Genomic DNA, 23,315 nt, shown 5'->3' with positions numbered 1-23,315 from the left:
ACTACCGAATTCTAAACCAAGAGCGCATCATTCGTTTAAACCGTTTGAAGCAATCGCCTGACGAGGAGCCCGTTGTCGTCACGCTTTGACGGCGCACTTTAGTTCACCTTTCTGCCGCCGTCTTGGGGGGGGGGGGGGGGGGGGGGGGGGGGGGGGTCTCAGGCATCGTCCCCGCGCAAATATTACCACAACTGTTTAATTGATTGGTGCGGCACACAAACTTCTGTTCGGGCTGGAACTTGGTCAACAGTGTCTGAGATGAGCCCGACGCCCATTTTAGACGTTAAATAAAATTTCGAAATTGCTTTTATAATCTATTTAAGAGTTTGAATGCATGCGTCTAGAATTCGCAAAATTTAGTGGCCGCGATTATGTCCTCTGTGACCAATTTGCAAAAATAAATGGTTTTACAGTAATGATTCAGATTGTGATTTATTGGGAATTAACCAGTGCTGTTAATAACATGCTCTGTATTGTCCCCTCTGCTGGTGTTTTTTCTGCCGTCATTGCATCCACGCAGCTTGAAAGTACACTGCTTTATGCGACATGTGGCACGCACACACCGTGGCACTCCACTTCATAGCGTGGCATGTGGTGGCAGCAAAAGCCTCTGCCAAAAACATGCTAAGCACAGCATTTGTGGCGGCAGAAAAGATACAAGGCTATTATCTTGTTCCCGAGACTATAGTATGTTGCAGGTTAAGACGGTACGGTGAGGGGAAGAAGCTCCGTCTACACTCTTTCCACTTTAGCAGAAAGGATGCTATAGAGAGAAGAAGGAAACCGCCAATCGTGGCAAGCAAACCCTTTTTGGACTGGCAGAAGTGATGGGAGACGCCAGGCAGTGTAAAAAAAGGGGAAGGGGGGGGGGGGGTGGACTGCAAACGTGTTTACCAAGAATAAAATGGGGGAAGAGTGAAAAGAGGTATTCTTCTGTAGATTCCTTTTTCTCCCGGAGCTGTGAATGTGCCATGGCCGGACTGGGCTCAACTCAATGCCCCAAATCATATTTTAAAAAAAAAAAATTATTGCCGGCAGAGTTTTGCGGACTCCTAAAATGCCTTTACGAAGAGGTTCCACAAACCCTCTTTCCAGAACCGTTGGCCTAGATTGCGGGCATGGGCATCTGCAGTACGTTTTGCAGGAAAAGGAGGGGAAGGGGGCAAACCTCGTTTTCTTTCAAAGTTATAGGTTTGAAAGCTACACCCCTTCAGAATAATCCCCCCCCCCTTTTCCGCCACTTTGCTGACGCCCATGATTGTGGGCACCTCATCACTTACAAAATGTTTCCTAGGACCCATGTGTAGAAAGTAGGAGCCACCATTCAAGCCCCTGTCATGACTACAGTGCAGACATATCACAATAGCAGGGAAGAACAATAAACAATAATGGACAGTCTGACCGGAAACAATATTGGTACAGTTTCAGACTCGCCGCTCAGCTTGCCAGCTGAGCCAGGCTAGAAAAACGAAATTGGCAAAGTGAATGAGTTGCGAGTATAAAGATGCAACAACAAAACCCTACTGGAGTTCTTAGAAAATGTTGGGGCCTTCTTGTCAATGGAAAAGGCACTCAGTAATTAAATCCAATACTCTTTCGGATAGTGAGATTGATATCGTGGTAAGGTGGGTGCTTGTCCCAAGCTCTTGTTTTAGCACCAGTGGGTGTCAAGTTACACACAGCCAGAAAACAAATCAGCATAGCCAAACGAAGCACAGGACAATCGCATCCGTAAAATAGCCGATGTTCCATATTTCAATTAGTTTTTGATCTCACTCTGTGCAGCACACAATTCATAGCAGACGATTGTCCCTTTTTGGCTCTGTTCGCAGATGACTTGCCAGTCTGTTCGTCGTTTTGTTTCTGTCAGAGAATGATACCTACCTAGTAGCAAACAAACTCATTATTATTCCCTCATGTTAGCAGACGATGCGTCTGGTAGCGGTATTTTATAGCGAGTTCGTTTCACACGCACTGGCACCGTTCGAGTTCTCTCCCAGAATGCATCGCACTCGCAGAGTGTTGCACGGAGTACTGGACTCAAACGAATTCGCCAAATGCACCAAGTGCGGAAGACTGATGCTGCCGCCATCTATGTTGTAGAAAGAATACCGACCTCAAACCGAAACTGGCGCCTTGCTGTTCGGAGTGTTGGGTGGGAATGCGAGAGTACAGTCGCTACCAACGTTTATCTACAAACGTTGGTCACTGCAGCTTGTAGTTTATAGTTGCGATGACTTCAAGCAACTCGGCTGTCATAGGGATAGTTACAGACGGCGTAATTTCCGCAACCAGCTGTCTACAAAGCAGCTGGTTGCGATCTTTCAATTCTCATAACCGTTTACACTGAAGAAAATGGATGATGCTGTCCGAGCAGAAGCTTGATCCATTTGAGTATGGCATTATGCGTGGACCACTGAAAGGGTACGCCTTAAAACTAGTCTGCTGGAATACCCAGCAAAACTTTTCGATTTCGATCGTCATTACAGGTGGATCAGATATTAGCTTTGGTGAGGGTGTCAAGAACGAGAGCTTTCTCGAACAAAATATGACGGGGCAAGTTAGCTGAAGTAGGTAAATGTTAAACATGAGGATGTTGCCCAAGCCTCGGGTAAAATCACTAAATTTAGCTTTCTCTGATGCTTATTGGGCAGTCAAAGTTTCTGCTGGGGCAGTTTTGTCGACAAATGTTCAATATTTCGCCCGCACACGTTGGTGATAAACATCTCGGGGGCCGCTGATGCATTTGTTCTGAGCATTTCTTTACACACTGGTATATTTCAGCGTTTTTACGGCAGCAGAGCGACTTAAAACCTCCAAATAAAGCACGGTTTGTCAACTGCTTCCTTCATGAAATAGGAGACGCTCACAGTTCAAGCTCGCGTTTGATTCCGTTGCCCGCGGGACGCAATTTCTATCAGAAAATCTACTTTTTTTCCTTTCAGTTCCGCGACACATCGTAGCAGACAAACTTTCGTCATCTGCTCCAGCACCTTGCCGGCCTAGCCGGAGCGAGGCACGACGGGATTGCATTTTGGCGCAATCTCGATTTTCTCAGTGCAGCGAGTGCATGCACGCGTGGGGTGTCAGCAATGAAACGAACTCGGAGAGTGCAACCACTCGTGGAGTGCCGGCTGAAACGAACCCGCTCCACGCTGCGAGTGGACACGCGTGGGCAGGAGTGCCGTGAAACAAACTCGCTAATACTTCTTCAGTGCAAGCCGGTTGAGACCTCAATGACCAAAATCGGGCTCTCGGTGAGATGGAATGGCAAACTGAGAATGATTTCATGACCAGGGGCCAAACAAATAACAGGTGCATTGTATGGTGAGAGTATTAGCACCAAGAAGTTTGGGTGGCGACCTTTTACAGCGAGCCGGGGTGACGTCATGCTGAGGACAAAATTTACCCCCTCACTCGCCCTACAAAGGCCGAGACGGCGTTAGCTGTCGGCATATTACTTTCGGTTTTTTTTTTTTTGTGCGCATTTTACGTAGGAAATGTGAATTATTATATGCGGCCTTATTGAGGTATGGTCTGTAGCTGCAGGCGAAACTTCAACCAACATTCCGAGCATGGTTTCCAAGGCAGACAGTGCATGAATCACAGCTGGTATATGAAAAGGAAGAAATGCCACCACACTTGCAGGAGCATGGCAATATATTTACATCTCGCACAATCAACGCTGCTGATGATTTGAATAAATTAAGAGGTTTTTTCAACTTTGTTTCTAAACAAAAACGTCTCAGCGAAAAAGCTGCACTCTGCTCGAGCAACATGTTAAATATATTCTGGGCCATGGGGAGAAAATTACAAGTGAGACTGCCCAAAGGCCTTTGACTTAAATGCCATTTGTATGCCCGCAAAGCGGGGTCTGATGTTCTCCTAAAGCGCGAGACAAATGGACGGCAGAATTGTCCGATCCGACAGTCCGAACGCCGCTCCGAATTGAGACACACGCACACGCTTCCGACCTTGCAAGCGACACAACGACCCGTTTGGCTCCGCCCAGGAGATCCAACTTCCAAGCACTCCAGTGGAGGTCCGCGTTCATAGATCTCTGGTCCTAGATTGATGGTTTAGCTCGCACGAGCGAAGCTAGGAGCTCGTTCTTGTTAGCGCGTGCATTCCTTGCCGGGGCCATCTTCCTCGAATGGATCAGCGAGATCCACGCGTCCGGCTTCCCGTCGTCCGTCCCGTTTTTTTATTCGTCCCGACAGACCAAGTACGTCATCATGACGTTCGCGCTAGCTGTGCTGTCATTGGCTGGACGCATCCGACAATCCGTCCGCCGTGCGAAACTATCTGGCGCGTTTGACGCATGTCGGATCGCAGATCTGACGCCTGAAGCGACCAAATTTTTCGGATCAGGCAGTAGTACTGTCGGATCGGACGTCGGATCGGATGGATTTTTCGCGCATGTGTCTCGCGCTTAACTCATGAATCTGCAAAGAACAGAATTTCAGTGTCTGAAACACTTACACCGCCGCTTCCACAACCCCTTGCACAACCGCCTTATATCGTGTGAAGGGGGCGGGGGGGTTCATCGACGGAGTTGCCTCCATCGATAGCTTTCCATACTTATAACCCAATTATAAAGGTAAACGTGACAAAAACGGTTGGAAAAGCTATGAAAATTCTGTCGGCATAAGTCTCACCCAGCGCCTTGTACACTGGGTAAACGAAGCCCCGCTTCTCAACGTGCTTACAGCTCACAACGGCCGATGTTGACGGTGCCTTTCCCATCCTTAGTCTCACTGTCCATGCTCTCTTTAATCTCGAAGTTTTCGGGTGGTAGAATATTATACCAGCTTCTTTTTGGAAATTGCATTGCAGCGCTGAACAGTAGGTCAGCATGATCACAAACCTCCGATCGTGAGGAAACGGGCGCAGGGAAGCCAGCCAGATGCCAGAACGCGAAGCGGAGTCCGTCACCAGACGTCACGGTACACCTCACCCAATCAAGACGTGGCGACCGCAGCGACACTTGTGTTTGCTCTGAAGACTAATAGTACGCCGTGCAAGCAATACCATTGATCTCCACGACAATTTGCTGGATCGCGTGTCTCCGCTTGGTCGTTGCAGCTCAGGTGCGGCCACCGGATGGCCACCTTGGGACAAAGATTATCAGTCAACCTTTTGGAGCATTGCGGAGGCTGGGCGGCAGTAAGCTGAAGACATGTTTTCTGCTCGTTCGTTGTCATTTACCGAAGAAGTTTGTTAAAACCCCGAACGGTGAGAATTGCGTTTGAGAACACGTGGAAAATGTTTACGAAAGCTCAGCACCGCAAGAAAGAGGGGCAACTCGTCTAACGCAAGTCTTACCGTTCTGGCGGCATGATCAAAGCTTCCTTGGCATGTCAAAGTGCTGCATCTTTGTCTTCGCACACTTGAATACCGATCAAGAATTAACGCCGTGTGGATTTGTTTCGCGAGTGTAAAGTGCGTGAAGATGCATGTGCCTCTGGAGCAGCATTTTACTTTACTCTTACGACTGTATTTGTAACTTGCGGCACTTGCAGTCCAGAAACGGGCATGATCCAGTGGCGACAAAGGAGGGGTAGGAGGCTATGGCGACGGCGACAGATTGCACACAACCATATGGACGGGCCACGTTTGACAAACTTCAGATATCGCCGCTTCATACTTTAGCCTTCGAAAACCTACCTTCTACCACAGCATTGCTCTATTTGTGCTGTCATGTGATCCATTTGAGTAGATTTGGAACATAGCCATGGTTAATACATAATAGCAACCACCGATTTCGTTTCCTATTGATAGCAACTCGCTGGAACAGCTGGGTGATAGAGAAGACGCCTATGTGCGACATACCTTCAAAGCTCTGCCATGGCATCGATTTTTGATAAGTATCCAAGCGTGAAAAGGCACAGAGACGCAGCAGTTTGGCAGGCCAAGGAAGCTTTGATCACGCCGCAAGACCGGCGAGACTCGACGTTCGACAAGTTGTGCCTTTTTCTTGCGGTGACGCGGTGTTGCAAAAAAATTTCATGCGTTTTCAAAGGAAATTTTCATTTTATACACATTGCGAGCGTTTGGCGCTCCTTTCACTAAACAGAGGGGAGCGCCGCCGGAGACTGACACTCGAGCGTGCTCTTCGTGCTCCGAGCATTTCTTGGAGCACAAGTGACTTCTTTGCGCTCCTTGATGTCACGTCCACAAACAAGATGGCTGTGCTATTGTTGAGATTGTTGAAACAAAAGGCGTAGCCGGACAGCTGCTCCTTTTCAGTCCATTAGTGGTTAATCCAGCAGGTAAAAACAATTTGATTTGAAAGCCAAGACAGCAATTAGCATTCCGGAAAAGGTTTGTTCATGTGCCTTGCCTGAGAACAAAGTGATCTATCGAACGAGCGTGCTAATAGCTCGGCGACAGAAAAGTTGCCGAGAAGACAGTGGGACGGCTGCCCTTTTTAAACTGCTTAGTCCAGCTGCAGCGAATAAAGATACTTAGATTGGAAAGCCGAAGCATCAGTTAGCATTGCGGGAAAGGTTTGTTCGTGCATCTCGCCTGAAAACAAATTCATCTATTGAACGGAAGGTTACCGACAGCACAGCGACAGAAAAGTTGTTGAGATGAGAAGACAGTCGGAGCGCTGCCCTTTCTAGGATGCTTTGCCCAGAGAATCAAGATACTTCGAATGGAAAGCCGAAACATCATGTTCATGTCTCGCCTGAAACGAATTGACGTGCTATCTATTGAACGACAGTGTTCCGGTATCGGCATAGCACATCAACAGCTTCCATCGCATTCCGTCTCGCTGCAATACGGAACCACGAAATATCTGGCAAGTGTGAGGGTTTCGTGTGTCGACAAACGGGTTCAAGAATGTTGTCTTTAATTCAAATATAAACAGCTTGCACGGTCAATAAATAGATCAGCCAAGGTGCCTTTCCCCGCACGTGCTCGAAGCGAGTCTCCAAACCTCTCAGAAATACTTAAACGTTCGTAGAAACTTCATAACGTCGCCGTCTCTTTTACTTTGTACCCTGCCGCTCTACACTGGCTTTAATTAATTTACCACCGAAATAATTTTGGCTTCTCCCACCCGTATCCACGGGATGCCAGGTTTGTCATAAACGTGCGGTGGGAAGGAGCTTGTGCGGCTCGTCAATAGATTCGGTGTGTCGCGCTCCTGTACGTCATGCGCCGTTTAGTTGCTGTGCCCGGAGTATGAAACTCGGAGTGTCAGAGTAGGAGTAAAGGAGTGTGGACTTAAAGGGGAGCTGAAATCATACTTAAGCGTCTACCTCTTTTGCGGTTTCCACGTCTCTTTGGGTTCGGGCAAGCCAGCGGGCACGGAGAGAATAAATAAATATCAGTGAGTCATATTTTAACCGGACGACGCGGAAACCTCCTCCACCTACGAGGGCGACCCGCGTTGCCGAAAGCGCGGAATATGTGACGTCTTTGGTCCTGGGCTTACTACTGGTCAGAGCCGCTAAAAGCTTTTTTTTTAGTCGATACAAAATATAAGTGTCGCGAACTGTTTCAATTATGTATGAAAGTAGTTTTTGTTCAGTAATTTAGGTCAGAAAAGAAACAAATGCAGTTTATAAAGTACGGAAACAAGAAAAGACCCGTCGACAAACCCGCCACCAAGCGGTGAAAAAAACGGCGCATATGTACTAGAAAGGCGTAGTGGGATGAGGCTCCGACGAACAATGGGCTTAGAAAGGTCCCGGATGTACGCGGTGGCGCTGCGGTCGTATACCGGCTCGAGAATCCGACCGGTTCCGAGCGTTCCCAAGGCTTTCGGCGCGGGCTTGGCTGGCGATTTGACCCTTTGGCGGTATGGCAGCGCGAAGTGGCTCCCGTTCTGAACCCCGTGTTTGCCGTCGTTTGTGGCCAATGAAGTGTTATGCCGAATTAGTCTTTAATCGCGCGGCAAATGCAATGCGAGCTGCCCTGGCCGCCCGCTTCATACAGCCTAGTCAACACGTGCTTTAGTGGCACCCTCTCGAGCCGTCGACACTGAGTGCGGCAGCCGTGAGCGCTCGATGAGCTCACTACTTCACGGCCACTCAAGCCAGGACCTACGACGTCATGAAGGATGTTATTTTTTGCTTGTTTTTGTAAGTCTAATTTGCCTATAGACCTTTTCTGCAAGTGCGCCGCCATCTTGAATTGACGTCACTTCCAGTATGGGCGAAAACATTGTTTTGCCTTTGCCACGCCAATGGAAGGCATTAAGGATATAAGCGTAACTGTCACACTTTCTCGTTTTGCCTCCCCTTTATTTTTTACTATTTGCAGGTTGAAACGTCGGATTATCTTTTCGTCGCCCATACCGGATACGCCTATCAGGTGGTTGAGGACGAGAGTACACAGAAAAGGTCTATAACTTTTAAAATAAAGCGAAATTTGAGAAAAGAAAAGTTTCTTTAAATTACTATGTTCAGTGCGCTCAGGTTCGGCCCAAATTAAAAACCAGTCAAAAAGTTATTGCAGGGCCACTTTAACGCTCCCAATGACGACAAACGAGCAAAAAACATGTATTCAGCACGCTGCCGGCCAGCCTCTGCAACGCTCCAAAAGGTTAATTTTCCGTGTCCCAAGATGGTCGTCCGGCAGCCGCAATCCCGGAGCGGGGAAGCGCAATTTAGCAATTGTCGTAGAGATCAGTAAAAAAATATGGAATGCATACCCCCCTAGCATCCATGAGGTAGGGATAAGCATTCTGTGCAGTCTATATGCCCATCAATATCAACGCATGTAGCCATTTGCAGGCAGTCGCATCCATTCGAAGATCAATCTGGCCTTCGTCAGGCACCAGCTTTCGCTCTCAGCACACAGCCACTGTTGGTGGGCTTCGAGGCTGCTCGCATCTTCACCCTCCACAGGCGGGGCAGCTCCGGTCTGTAAATGTAGAATATGAATATGGCAGGTATTATTTGATAACACTTTATGTTTTGGCCGTGTAAAGAAAATCTGCATTCCATTTTCTAACATATCTGTTATGGAATAACAAGGTCAGGTGGGACGGCTCGAGTTCGCTGACTGAAAGACAGAGGGCTTAGCCTGAACCAATATCCTAGCAGCCTTCGATATTGGTGTGGGGGGAGAGAAGGCTGAACCTCTAAAGGTGTCTTCCAATGATTCTCTAATTGCTTAACTCCAAAGTTTCAGGCTGCTGCACTTCAATATTCTGAACTTTTTCCAACATATATTTGCGCTGTCGCTAACCATGTTCCGTTTGCCAATTTTTTACACGCCCCTTCTCCTCCAATCAGAACAGCACGAGAGTCCGCCGTGAACAGACTTGGCATCATCGTGTGTCATATATCCCCGATGATTGCCTTCCCCACTAAGATGCATTAAAGCCAAGGCTCGAGCACAAGCTCATAGCATCGCTAGATGGTCGCACTGCACGAACCCTCGTGCAGCTTGAGTATCTACTAGTACTGGTAAAAGCGAGCGAGTTGAAAATGAATACTTAAAATCCAAAAAATAAAGCGAGAGGGACAAGCACAGGACAACCACGTAAAGCCTGGTTCAAACAGTTGCGTTTGACCGCGTTGCGGCTGCGAGAAACCAGGACATCCCTGCTGCTTATATCGCGTGCCAAGATGATTCTTTGAATTGGGATCCACGCTTCATACGAAGCACAGATGTGCCGGTGACTCGTTTTCGGTTCTAAACGCAACGCAGACAAACACACTCAAACGCAAGTGTCGGAACCGACCTTTACGGTACAGGCTCACAGTAAAGCTGTGAGCCCGAACCGTCTCGCACGTCTAGCCTTCGCTTTAGTACATCTCAGGATGAGACGGAATGTATCATAATAGAACCGATGTGGTCTCACCATTCTCAGCAGAAGTGCGTGAGTAACCGATGCTATTTTCGTGGTCGCTTGCACGTAAACAACCAAGGAGCTTGTACACAACGCCGGCATCCATCTGGCTTGAAAACAACTTGAGCGTTGGCTTGGCTTGGATGTCAGCTGCCCATTGTGCTTACTTGAACTTCACGAAATCCTCTAAATTGAGCAGGCTGCTTCTTGACTTCTGCTGTCGGCGCGTATGTCTGCAATTCGGCGGTTTCCGAGTTCGACGACTCGGAAATCATGGGTGTACCACCGCAACACCCTCTTAACACGATTTCGGTAGCCGTAGGGTGTAAAAAGGATGTACAAAGGGTGTAGGCCTTTCCGTACACCCTTGGATATTCAAAAATCATGTAAAAATGGTGTAGGAAGGGTGTGAGCTCGGAAAAACACCCTTTTAACACGAACATGGGTGTTGAAATTTTTAGTGTGTAGCTCCCACACCGCGCTGTCAGCTTAGGGGTGAACAGTGGAGACCTGACGGAGTACGGCTTCTCAACCATAAGGAGTTCCGGTCGTTCAAAACTGCTAATGAGCTTGTGCATCGAGTTGGAAGTTGTCCTCCCCTCCCGTTCTTGACCCTCGGACGCCGTTCGGAGCCTGGACCAGCGCGCACCGCCACCCCCTTATGAGAGGGTCTCCTTGCCCATCGTCGGACGTCACGGGCCACGTGGCAGGGCGGTCACGCGACGCCGCTGGCCGTGTGAAGGTTGCGTGACTGATGGACCACCCATTGCTGGCCCCTCGAGCAGGGGGCCCCGCACCACTGGGACGCACACAACTTTCTTGCGGCCGCATTCTTCGTGCGAGCTCGGAGCTGTGAGCGTGCAACATACTCATTTTGAGAAGCGCGCGCCCCGACGCGGAAGTCATAAGAGTATCGCGTTGTTTGGGCGCGCACCCAGAGCACGTATTGAACACGAGGACTGCGTCAGAGTTGGTCGTAAACTCGATTCAGCTCGGATCAAAAACGAGGGCTCCGTCAGGGTTCGGTGTTGAATCGGGTCAAATCGCACGCTTCGTGCCCATGAAATGGTGACCGCCAATGCTGCTTGACTAGGGTTTGAAAATGGTGAGCCACGATGTAGACAAGCGATATGCTTGCGGCAAAAAACGCCTCAGGGACACTTCAACGAGCCTCGCTGCAGAAAAGAGGTGCGTATTTGTTTAGACAGCTTAAAGTGAGTCAGCCCAATGCAGAGAGCAAGGGGTCTGCTAATTGCGCAGGAGTTGCGGTGACGTCGGAGCGACACCGAGCTCTGATTGGCTTTCATTGAAAGGATAGAGGATAGACCTCAAAGCAAGCTTCCTTGAGGTCTACCCACTATCCTTCATGCAGGACCAATCAGAGCTCGGCGTTCTGACGTCACCCCAACCCCTGCAAAAGAAGCGGACGAACTTGCGCTCCACCTAGGCGCCTGGTGTGTGCGCTGTAAGTTGTAACAACCGCTAGCCTAAGGTATTCAGCGCGTGTCACGCAGTAGTGATAGACGACAGCACGCCGGTACGGTGATCATCCAGATCGAAGCGGGCAGACTTAGGGATTGAACGCAGGATTCAGGGTGTCTGTAGCGCGAGTGTTCGAAAAGCTACGGGAGGAGGAGGAAAAGAAAAACTTTTACTGGCGAAATATGGAGAATTCCCTAGGAGTGCGCTCCTCGTTGTGGCCGTGGTGGCGGCACCTCCTTAGCCCTGTCCTGTCCCTGTCCACCAAGGCCCGTTGCACCTTAGGGTCGGAGATTCGGAGCGAGGTCTCCCACTCATCCTAAGATGGGATTGGGGGAAAAGGGTATTGTGGGCAAGCCCCGATTATGTGGGGCAGAGTGGCGTTGTCTCCACATAGGGGGCATCCCGAGGTGGGATACATTGAGGGAAAGATGTAGGTAAGGGTAGCGGGGTTGAAAAAAGTGCCCGTCTGGAGTTGGCGCCAACTATGGGCCTGCTCCGGGGCAAGAAACGTGTCGGCAGGCGGATATACCTGACGGGAGATGAGGTAGTGTGTGGTGATTTCATGGAAGCTGGATGGACGGTTCTTGGCGGATCTGGCCCCGTGGTAGAAATAGAGGGTAGGCCCTGCCGGGTGAAAAGCTACGGGAAAGCCGCCTTCCATAACAATTGGAGAGATGAGTCGCCTGCTTGCGTTTCTGGTGAGAGCAGAATATTGCTCCCAGTATTTCTTCAGAGTTGACAAAGCATCCTTTTGTTATAGTACAAATTTAACAATACAAACGTTTGGGAGTGTACTTTGAGGCCGGGAGTTGTACTTTCGTTGGAAAGTACCGGAAAAAAAGATTAAAGTAAAGTACAAGTACGTACTTAGAGATTGCACTTCAAGTAAAATGCAAGTTTTCTAAACATACTTAAAGTAGTACTTTAAGTACAATGTGCTTATTAAAATACTTCCTAACACCGCCGACGTCACAGCAAGGACGTTTAAATACCGCAAAACCCGAATGACAAGCGACGCCGGAAAAAGAACTCAATCCCAGACTGCCTTTCGTGTGTGTGTGTAGAGGCTGTAAGAACAGAGTAGAACGGAAAAGTGAGAGGGGGGCCAATCGCGCCGTCGCCACCGACACGCTCGCGCTCATCCATGGTCTGCTCGCCACTCGGTCGTATATGCTCCGTGCTTGCGGTCTGTTTCGTCAGCCCGCTGTCGGAGCTGGCTTTCGATGCGATCGGCGAACCAAAAGACGTTTCGGCACAAAAGTGCAATCTTATCACCGGGGAGTGAAACGAACACGTACTGGAAGCAGGGCTTGTACGGCTTTCTCAACCCGCGGTGCTATACTCAGCGTTCGTTCGTGCGAGCATACCTCGGCTAAACTCACTCATGAGTGCCCTTACTCTTCCACTCACCCTCATCGATCTGGCGTAAGGTGAGGATGAGTGATATTGTAAGCCTCAAAAACTCGTGATTTGTTGTTGAGTGAGGGGCGTGGACTTAAGTGAGTCAAGGCATTCGGTCAGATCCTTGAGTTCGTGAGTTTGTGAGGTTAATGGGTTCGGTGAGGGGACGTGAGTTCAAGAGGTCTGTGAGTTCATGAGCTAGCCAAGACATGTAGTCCCTAGTCCCAAACTCTCATCGAATTAACCAATCCATGGATTAATTCGGTGAGGGTTTGAGGGTCGAGGGAGGGCGGGTTGCGTGACTTCTTTGTACATTTCAGGGGAAGTTGAGTCGACCCTCGCTTCGCAATGGCGCTGTTAACTTGTACGGCTGGTTCTGTACGAGTAATGGGAAGCTTGCTTTGTGACGGCTTGGTGTGGTCTTTTGCTGTTGGTCGCTGCTTCGTGACGGGGTGAACAGAGAGGGGGCAGGCCTCACCTACTTGCCACGGTTGCTATCATATAGACTGCGAGGCACCGATATACGAGTGGCGTTGTGTTGTTTCGTGAACGAGGAAAACGGGCGGTACGTTGATATGCCTGAAGGCAGACGTTGCTATTTCGAGTGCACTCGTGTTATGCATGGTCGCTAATCATGAAGCCAATATTAAAATAAAAGCCGATGGGTAACTGTCGCGACTCGACGGTATACTTGTTTGTTCAAGGTCTGAAGTTATATGTAAGAAATTGCGCATAAACGCCTTCGTGTGCGAGTACACCCGAAACGCCAGACTTCTTTGCGATTAGATTTAAAGGCTGCTTAATTTATTTGGTTGCATATAAAAGTTAATTAAATTGTGGACTGTGATAGAACAAGTGCAGACGATAAGTGCCTAGATTACATTCAAGGAAATATGAAACAATATTTTTACTTTCATGTAATATTGGTGCTAAATCGACGTTCCTAATCTTCTATCCGACATTCCGCCGATCGCTAAAGAGGGGGTCATTGAGCATATACTGACTGCACCCGTGAACGTCTCGCGTGCCGGAGAAAGGGTTTTCTTTCTAGCTCCAATAGTATTTATATATTAGTTATGATTCCTATATATCTTTATTTATCCACCAGTACAGATCGCGCCGGTACACGTCCCGGTCGTTTAGAAAGAGCGCTATTCGTCTTTTTAGCAACATTTTATTCATAGGAGTAATTACCAGGAGGAAGGTGATAAATTCAAAGCCAAAGTATTTAAAAAAAAAAAATTTATATGCGTGCATGTGAGTGCGTGAACGGAAGCCATTCTCCCGCCCTGAGGGATTAAGTGCCCCAATTTTTTGTACCTCACAAAACAGATGTCGAAGAATTGTGGATTGTTTAATTAAGTTGCATGACCGCGCACTCCCCCATCCTCAAAGATCGTGTGGATATCCGTATTAGGCTGTCAATAGTTATAAGTGAAGTAATTTAAATATTCGTGGTGAAAGAACTTGCCCCAAAAAAGGGTGGCGCTGCCGAGCACAATGAGCTTGAATACGAAGTCACAAAAGGAAATACGAGTGCGCTACACTAAAAAAGGGACGTGAACTGGAAAGAATGCACAACGTTTCGGGCGGACGCTCTCCTTCAAGTGATTGGCACGGGAAACAACGAGGAACAAGTAAGGGTCGTACACGTCGAAAAATTGGTGCTAGGTACATTGGTCGAGAGGTAGGTGAAGGTGAAACCATTAGAAGACGGAGTACATCTTTTTCGCTTGTCACCTATCGCAGTAAATAAGGAGAAAAATAGAAAAAAATGAAGAAAAAGCCGTGACGCGTAAGTGACACGGGATCTTGAACTTGCTTTATAGCGTCCTCCTCGAGAACACGATACTCAGATTTAGTCATAGGGAATCTCCGACCGCCACAACCACGACCACAACGGTTATGAAGGACGGGCGTGCGGTTTGGAATCGGTTCGAGGAAGGCGGTTGTTCGAAAACCGGTACGAACACAAGAGTTACTCTCCACCCCCCCCCCCCCCCCAAAAAAAAAAGGAGGAAAAAGGGCACTTTGAAACACATTCCTCACGGCAACCACCCCACCCCCCCATCCCCCCCCCCCCCCCCACTTTCCCGATCAAAAACACCTTTGGATTGTATAGGCAACCTGCAATGCTGTTTGGTTTGGCGCCATCTAGCGACTGAAGCAAGAAATATTGGGTACCCCTGGGAGTGGCGGCTGCATTGTTCAAACGTGAGCTTTTACTCTGGCGGCGCCGCTTAGCCTATTGTCTGAAGCAAGAAATACTGGGTATCCAAGGAAGCCGTAACCGCGTAACATGCCAGTACAGCGGAAGCTACGGCCCTGGCGGGCCAATCGAAACGTGACTGCGTATCACCGGAGCGCGCCTCAACTACGAAGAAGTATCAGGCTTTTCGCTGAGTCATGCCCAATATGTGTGCGTTGCGCGACGTATCCTTCGGCACGCAATGGGGGGCTTATCGTTCACCCTTTGCCAAGTTACAACGAGACAGGGTATAACCGTGCGCTCTCTCCGCTGGCGCCACCTGGCCGTTGCCGGTTGGCTATATAAGTATGCCTACTATACAACAGGATAAAGGTTAAAAGAAGCCGAAATGGCGAACTGGCGTAATTGAAATAAAATATATAATGGCGAGACGAAAGAATGCACGAACGCCAACGAGAACGCCCCTATTGATAACAGAAATGCGAGGGCAGAAAAGATCATTCTCGAAATCGACTGCGTCATAGGAAAAGCCACAACTTTGCTCGGGGGCGACCATCCGCGGCTACGCTGTCAAAGTTCCGAGCGATCTTGATCTCGCCCACCGCAAGTGCCGACCGTACGGCAGTGCAGGCGCGCCCATCGCTTCCCCTAGACATATATATATATATATATATTTAGCCGCAAGCATTTATGCGAAAAGGTGTCTAGAAGAGAAACTCAGTACGCGAAAAAAAGTTTAGTTCTGAGGCCATGGGGGAATTCTAGATTCCGCCGTGGCCTCAACACTAAACTTTTTTTCGCGTACTGAATTTTTTTTTCTGAAAATATTTTCGCGTAAATGCTCGCGAATAAAAAAAAAAAATCTTTTCTTTTTTTTTTTTTCCTCGGCGGCGGTTTTTTGTGGCTGTCCAGGAGAAGCGATGGGCGCGTTTGCACAGCCGTATGGTCGGCCCTAGCGATGCGCGAGAGCAACATCACTCGGAAATTTGACAGTGTAGCCGCAGGTGGTTGCCCCCCAACAAAGTTGTGGCTTCCGCTAGGACGTATTCGATTTCGAGTCATATCTTTTCTGCCCTCGCCTTTCTGTTATCAGACTGGAGAGGTCCCCGTTTCGATACCGGGGCCAGGCGGATTTTTTCGGTCGCGCATCTGTCACCTAGCTGTGCTTGGAAATTTGTGTTTGTCCTTTGTTCACCTTGTTCCGTTTCTCCGGGAATTATTATCGTCATTCATGTCCAGCTCACTTGCACCTTTGCATAAATTGCATTCTCATCGTAACCTTAAAATGCAGGCCGTTCACCCTTGTTGGTGCTAGACTGATGGGAGCTGATAAAACCAGTTTGCTCTACTGACATCTAACTCCTGGTTAGCTCAGTTGGTAGAGCGCTCCACTGGAAGTGGAGAGGTCCCTGGTTCGGTACCGTGCAGAGGCAGGCGGATTTGTTTGGTCGCGCACCTGTCCCCTGGCTGTGTTTGGAGTTTTGCGTTTTTCCTTTGTCCCCCTTGTTCCCCTTCTCCTGGGATTATCATTGTCATAGAATAGGGAGGTGTGCCGTCCGGCAGCCATGAGAGTGTCGCCATGTGCAAGCACGCCGTCCAGGGCGCAGTGGGGCAGAGCGCGGCATCCGAAGGCTGACAGAGGCCTGGTGGTCACAGCAGAGGTGCTTTATTCGGCGTGAAACTAGTCGTATTCTTCACTTGTTTTTGTCTGCACGGTTGTGAGAAACAAAAATAGGTTCCATCCCATCTCATACCCATGTAAAAAAAGCGTGACTTCCACAAGCAGCAGAAGATTATATTCAAAGTGCCTTTTGCACTTTCAAATGCCTTTCGGAAGCTGCCAGATGTAATTTAGCTTCCTTAATTGTTTCTCGTTTTGATGTTAGCGAAGAATGGCTGTCTACTTTACCTTACGTACCAGCACTAAGAAAACGAAGTTTGAATAGGATATGATATTCGATGTTTTCCTCTCCACTTGTCCCTTGTCCCTCCGGCATAGGTAGCATCCCCACAATTGTATCGCTTCACACACAACGCAAAACAAGAAGAAATAGTTACACCAACATACCCCAAGCCACCCTCGCTAAACGCTGCCTGACCGCCTTTCAGGCCCTGCTGTGACTGGCAGCGCCACCCCAGGCCTCTGCGGCAGAACTGGGCAGACCTCCCAGTCCTAGTATACCCTTCCGTTGCTTACCCATATAGATGTGCTGCCATAACTAAAGACACTAAACAAGCTACGCTTGAGAGTAACGACCCTTATTGGGTTTGAAATCATGGCTGCCAGTTATCTGAAGCTTTATCTTAAATCACAAAAAAAAAAACGCTTTTTTGTCCTGCACAACTGTTTAAAGAGTTTGCGGCAGAGCAAAGCAATATTACATGAGCTTCATAACACCGAATGTAATGTTCAGGAGGTCGCACTTTTTAATCATGGCGATCTGCAGTTGCGTTTGCTCTGCACTAAACACAAAGATGGCTGCGCCCACAACAATACCTGGGAGTAAAAGGCCGATCCTCTAAGCGTAGCTCATTTAGTGGCTCTAGCCACAACCAGCCAGTGTTTCAAGTTTTATGCCGCTAGATGGGCGCCGTCAGCGCCGCAATTCTCAAAATGGCGGCGCCCTTAGAAAAGAAGAAAGGTCTGCACATTTAACAGAGTTTCGCACTACGTCAAATCCTGCTATATTAAGAAATGCATGAGCTTAAAAGAGTCGGTGGTGTATTATAGAGAACTAAAAGCGCTATAAACACGAAGGATTAGTAGAAGGCCGTATACCACAGTTCGCTACTTTGAACTGTTTCAATTCCGAAAAATTACGCACGCACCGCGATAGCAACAAGACACATCATCCAATCTTCACTGCCCAATCAATTGTCACTCTCGTTTTTAAACCCTGAACAATCGCAAATATAACAATTCGGAATCAAACATATTTCTCGATGTGGCACTGACAATGTTCCTTCGTCACTCTCAAATATACAAAAAAAAAGATGATATGAAAGTGTATAAAAAAAGAAACGCGATTGGGTAATATATTGCATGATGTCTCTTGTTGTCATCGCTGTATTATGTCTTTTACGAAATTAAACCGGTTGAAAGTAGCGCTCTGTGGTGTATGTCCTTGTTCTACTAGTTTTTCGTGTTTTTATAATGCTATATGGCAACCGCGGCCTTTTTAATTCATGTTTTATTCGCTTCCGCGTAATTTTTAAACCTATTTTTGTGTTTACGTATAAGTACTCAGTTTTTACTTTATTTCTTTGCTCGGCAAGATCGACAGCCAAGACCGGAACCCGTCTTTCCATCTGCGGCGTACGTATCCGTTCGTCGAAGTTATAAGGATTATACAACACCCCCAGGAGAACAGGCATTCGTTTTATTCTTATTATTAGTTTTGCGCTGCGAGTGTCAAGTGTAATTTTGTTTCCAGGAAGTGGAACGAGATGAAAACAAAAAGCGACACAAAAAGAATGGAACAGGGGGGGACAAAGCAAAGCGGGCGAGAGGATAGAGGAAAGAACGCGCGAGAAAAAAAAGTACCAACGATAAAACGGAAGCACGTTTCACTTCCGCACTGGAGGAAGCACGAAACGTGTTTCGTAGATGCGGCAAGCGATAAAACAACAGCAGCAGCAAGATGAAACGAAGGAGAGCATTTAAAACGGCGAGGCATCGTGGTGTCGCCGTGGCAATCCAGCAATCCGAGGGCCCCGCAGCGGAAGCGACGCTGGGTGCCCCCCCGGACTGCGCGAAACAGGCCCGCTGACACGCCGGCAGATCTGACGGAATGAATTCGGTGGCGTCATCTATCGGTACATGGGAGAAACGCAAGGCGCTGCGCCGCTGCACATCTACAACGCCGTCCGGAACGCGCACAAGGCGCTCTGGGGTCACACTGCTGCGGTGGCGCTGCTGTCAGCACTGCGCACGCGCAGACGCTTCCTCTCGCGCGAAACTGGTTTCAGCGCACCCGCAGTACGCACACTCGGTGTGGTTACGGTGGCCCACATGGGGGAGGTGTTACGATCTCGCTCGTGAAAGTGACTCAGTGGTTCAGCCTGTGGCGGATTACAGCCCCGGTGTATAGCTTCGGTGTTTATTTATGACAAAATCGGCGGAGGTTTATTGGTGTTTATTTATATCTAGAACCGGTGCTTTTCGATGAATTTCCTCGTGCAGACGCTAAAACTGGTATGATCGGGGGGATTGCGAATGCAAACGGTAACTGAAAGCAAAAAACAGTTAAAATTTCATTTAGATATTTTACACAATCTCCTTCGCACTAGATAATTGTAGTGCATGCATGCATACATTCCTAGGCTCGTGTCTGTCATTGCCCCCCACTCCTTCCTGTTGACGACCGCGCAATTTCGAGAATGTCCGCTCAACATTTGTGCTGGACACGGGAAGCCCCAAATGTCCAACGAGGCTTGGGACAGTACTGGCCAGTTCGATGCATACAACTTCCAAAAGAGCACGAGATCGACTCCAGCACTGATGGTATACTGGCGCACTGAAGAAACTCAGCTTCCAAATCGCCGACATTACATTCGTCAAGCAAAAGCCTGAAGATGCTTTGATAGGAAGCCAAACCCTCCAGCAGCTCCGTTTGAATTTTGCACGCAAGGGTTAACTATCTGCACGCGGAACCAGAACTACTTATCTGTGAACAGCAGATCATCAGCGATGTTTCGTTAAACAGTCCTGAGCCATTTGCCCTGGATCGCGTGGTAGTAATCCCGAAAAGGAAGCAATGCCCTCTGACCTCAAGGCCTTTTCAGTCATCTCAGAAGTGCATCAGCACTGCCGTAGCTTTCGAGTGGCAGGGTATTCCACCTTTTCAGCAAAGTTGCGAGCTATACGCAGAGAAGAGAATACACGACGTGCACGAGGGTTCTTTATGAGTCGAGAACCTTCATGAAGCTATGCAGCAAGCTCTCAGTTTCGCGGATGAAAGTCATTTTCATAAAAGGTTCTTGGTAGGACTCTGGAGTTGAGATAAGCGCATTCAGCCTCTTGCACTTCTGACCAACTGCGTCATTATTCTTCAGACAAGATAGAATTGTTCGCCCGTAATGCAAAACATTAGTGCGTGCCTCGTAAGAGGAAAACCACCGTAAAGGGCTAACCGTGGACAGACACTTCGGTTGAAGGTTCATAGAGTGACAAAGAATATTGAACTTGCGACGCAGCTCTCGCGAACTCTTCAGGCGGGCAAAGAAGTGGACGACAAAACCTTACACAACGTCGAACTCAACCAGTTTCATGCCCTCGGCGAGTGTGATGTCCGGGAGATGGCATGGGTCTTTTAAGATCAGTGCCATGAAGTCGGCATAGGATACTTGGATGTCACTGCGCACCTTGTGCATGTATAATGCTGAGTCCGAGGTAATGACGCACACATCATGAAATCTCTTGCAAGCTTCCCAAGAACGTCCTGGACGAGCACCCCAACGGCGACTGTGTTGCACTGCTGGAGGACTTCGAGATCTGCCATAAAGGTACTTCCTTGGAGAAGCTCACAATCAAACAATGTCACAAGTACAGCAATCGCTGGTCGGCCACGGAGCTCAGGTGTCTCATCAAAAGTGAGGGAAATCGGACGATTCTCGCAGTTCCCGCAGTACAGATAATTCTTTTGCGAATACGTCTTGTAAGTACTTGCTGTACATCATCTACGCAGACAGATGATGTACAGATACTTCGGAACACCACACTTGCAGAGAGCCTTGCAGAATCTGTGTTCCACGTCGTTGGCCTTATCTTTTTCCTCGAGACTTGCGTGATGCACTCTTCCATAGAGCTCTGGCTGGAGTCTTAGGATTCCCAGCTCAAATAAAAATAAGAAAATTATAGACACATATAAAAATACGGACTGCATTCCTCCAGAGCAAAACGTTAACTTAGCTTTCTCACTCTAAACCAAATGAAGACATGGTACAAAAAAGTACTTACATGCATCAAGGCGAGGTTTCTTGAGCTGGATGTGACGCTTCGTCGACAGGTGCTCCGTGATCCTCGTAGCGTCTTTTCTTCATTTTACGCTGATCGCGATTCGGCAGTACTTGCACACCACGGACGAAGGGTAGGTACACAAGTCAAAATCGTTGAACTCCTTAACGTAATCATCCGGATGTTTTACGCTTCCTTCCCATCTTGCTGACTTCGATCTCGTTCGTGTGATGTGAAACCTGAAATGTTATTTCTTAAGGTTTCTCTCCTTTATCGCCCTGCACCCAGCCAATGGGGATCACTGTTCTCCCATTCTGACTCGAATAGGACAAGTGCATTGAGACTGTTCTCACCTCAAGAGAACAAGAGCACGTGCTGGGACTGGCCTCTCCGGCGGCTTGGGGCCAACACATCCATCGTGCCATTATATCCATCGAGAAATTACGTCCAATTTAGTGTCATGACATCCATCGTACCCGTACATCCATAGTGCGAGCACACCCATCGTGCCACTACATTCATTTTTGGCCAGTTCATCCAACGTGCCATTATACCCATCATGCCGTTACATCCATCGTGCCATTACATCCACCGCTCCATCACATCCATCGAGCAACTTCATCCAAAAGTGTGTCATTACATCCATCGTGTCATCACATCCCTGTCATCATATCCATCGAGCAGCTTCGTCCAAAAACGTGCCATTATACATTTCATCAATCACGCAGGTTTATTTCTTCGTTTAACTATGCTGTATAATAATTCACATTAATTTGAAAAGTTCTACGCTAAATTGAATGTACAAAATCGAGTAAAAGGACTCTTTCTGTGTCATGCACCCTCTACGGCCCTCGGCGTCTCCAAAGTCGAACACGCATCGTCGGCTTATTGTTTGTTGTTTCCACACTGATCAAACTTTAGTTATTGCCTTTTTTACACAGAAAATTAACTAAATATTAACATTATTATAAAATTAGGATGGTACACAGAATCACACCTTTTATTTCGCTTGAGAAGAAAAAAATCTGATTGTCTTGTAGAATATTTGTGATTCACTAACGTTCTGGGGCTCACCGTTTGTTTCCTCTGACTCCCGAACCAATGTGGGGAGCAAGTCGCCTGCATCTTGCGCAGGGGTTGCAGTGATGTCAGAAAGACTCCAAGCTTTGGTTGCCTCTGATTAAAGGATAGTGGCAAGACCTCAAATCAAGCTTCCTTGAGGTCTACACACTATACTTCATTCTGAACCAGTCAGAGCTCGGCGTTCTGACGTCACCCCAACCCCTGCAAAGGAAGCAGACGAATTTGCCCTCAGCATAAGAATGTAAATAACGCAAAAAACCCAATGGCGGCCATCTTGGTTTTTATTGATGAGCTAGCACGATGGATGTAATGGCACGCTAGGCGTCGTAACAGGAAGGATGAGCAATCACATTCATCGAGCAGCCGCATCCAACGAATAACTACATCCATCGAGCAGCTATATCCATACACATGTAAACAGATCCAACGAGCTAGTATATCTACCGTGCCATTACATCCAAAGGTGGATGTAATGGCTCAGTGGATGTGCTGGATCGATGGATGTGTTAACACGCAATCCTCTCGGGCCGCTTATAGTTAGAACATCTATTGGGTCAGAATATCCATCGAGTCAAAACATCCAAGAGGTCACGTGACACCAGAGTCAGAACATCCAACGAGCCAAGACATCCAACGAGCCAAGACATCCAACGAGTCAAGACATCGATCCCAGTCGAGACATCCATCGAGTCAAAACATCCATCTAGTCAGAACATCCATCCGTGTCGAAACATCTATCGAGTCAAAACATCCATCGAGTCAAAACATCCATCGAGTGAGAACATCCATCTGAGTCAGAAGATCCATGATAGTCAAAACATGCATCTGATTCAAAACATTATTCAGGCCAGTACATCCATTTGGGCCAAACGCCTATATCTTTGTAAAAAGTTCCATCGAGTTAGAATATCCATTGGAATCTATAATCTACCGAGTCAAGAAGCTCATGAAGTGAATTTTTGAAGGCTAGAGACTGCAAATTTGTCAAGTACCTGTTTCGGGGATGCACTTTTATCAACCACCTTGGTCAGTGTTCTGGATGTAGTGTTCGTCGTTTTCGTGTTTTATTTTTGTCACTGAGTATATTTGGACGTTCGTGGTCAAAATTCGCATTGTAAAGCGGCGTTTTATTTCCTCTCCGTGATGTCAGTTTTGGGGAGTGTTGCCATCTGTGTGTTTGAAGTGCCAAAGGCTTGCAAGGGCTTTGCCCGTTTCACTGTTGGTGACATCCGGCTTAACCTTCGATTGGAGGGGGATTTCTTGAAATCCCTCAAGACTTTTTGAACCCGCTGACCCCAATCTTGAAAATATTGAGAAAGGGAAGCGACAGGTTGATAGCACAATCTTGGTGAAAAGGGAGGGTGTAAAAAGAT

Source organism: Ixodes scapularis, unplaced genomic scaffold (genome assembly GCF_016920785.2).
Source record: "Ixodes scapularis isolate PalLabHiFi unplaced genomic scaffold, ASM1692078v2 PGA_scaffold0__279_contigs__length_252992795, whole genome shotgun sequence".
Classification (NCBI taxonomy): domain Eukaryota; kingdom Metazoa; phylum Arthropoda; class Arachnida; order Ixodida; family Ixodidae; genus Ixodes; species Ixodes scapularis.
The sequence above is the reverse complement of the archived record's forward strand: the minus strand, read 5'-3'. Positions refer to the sequence as shown.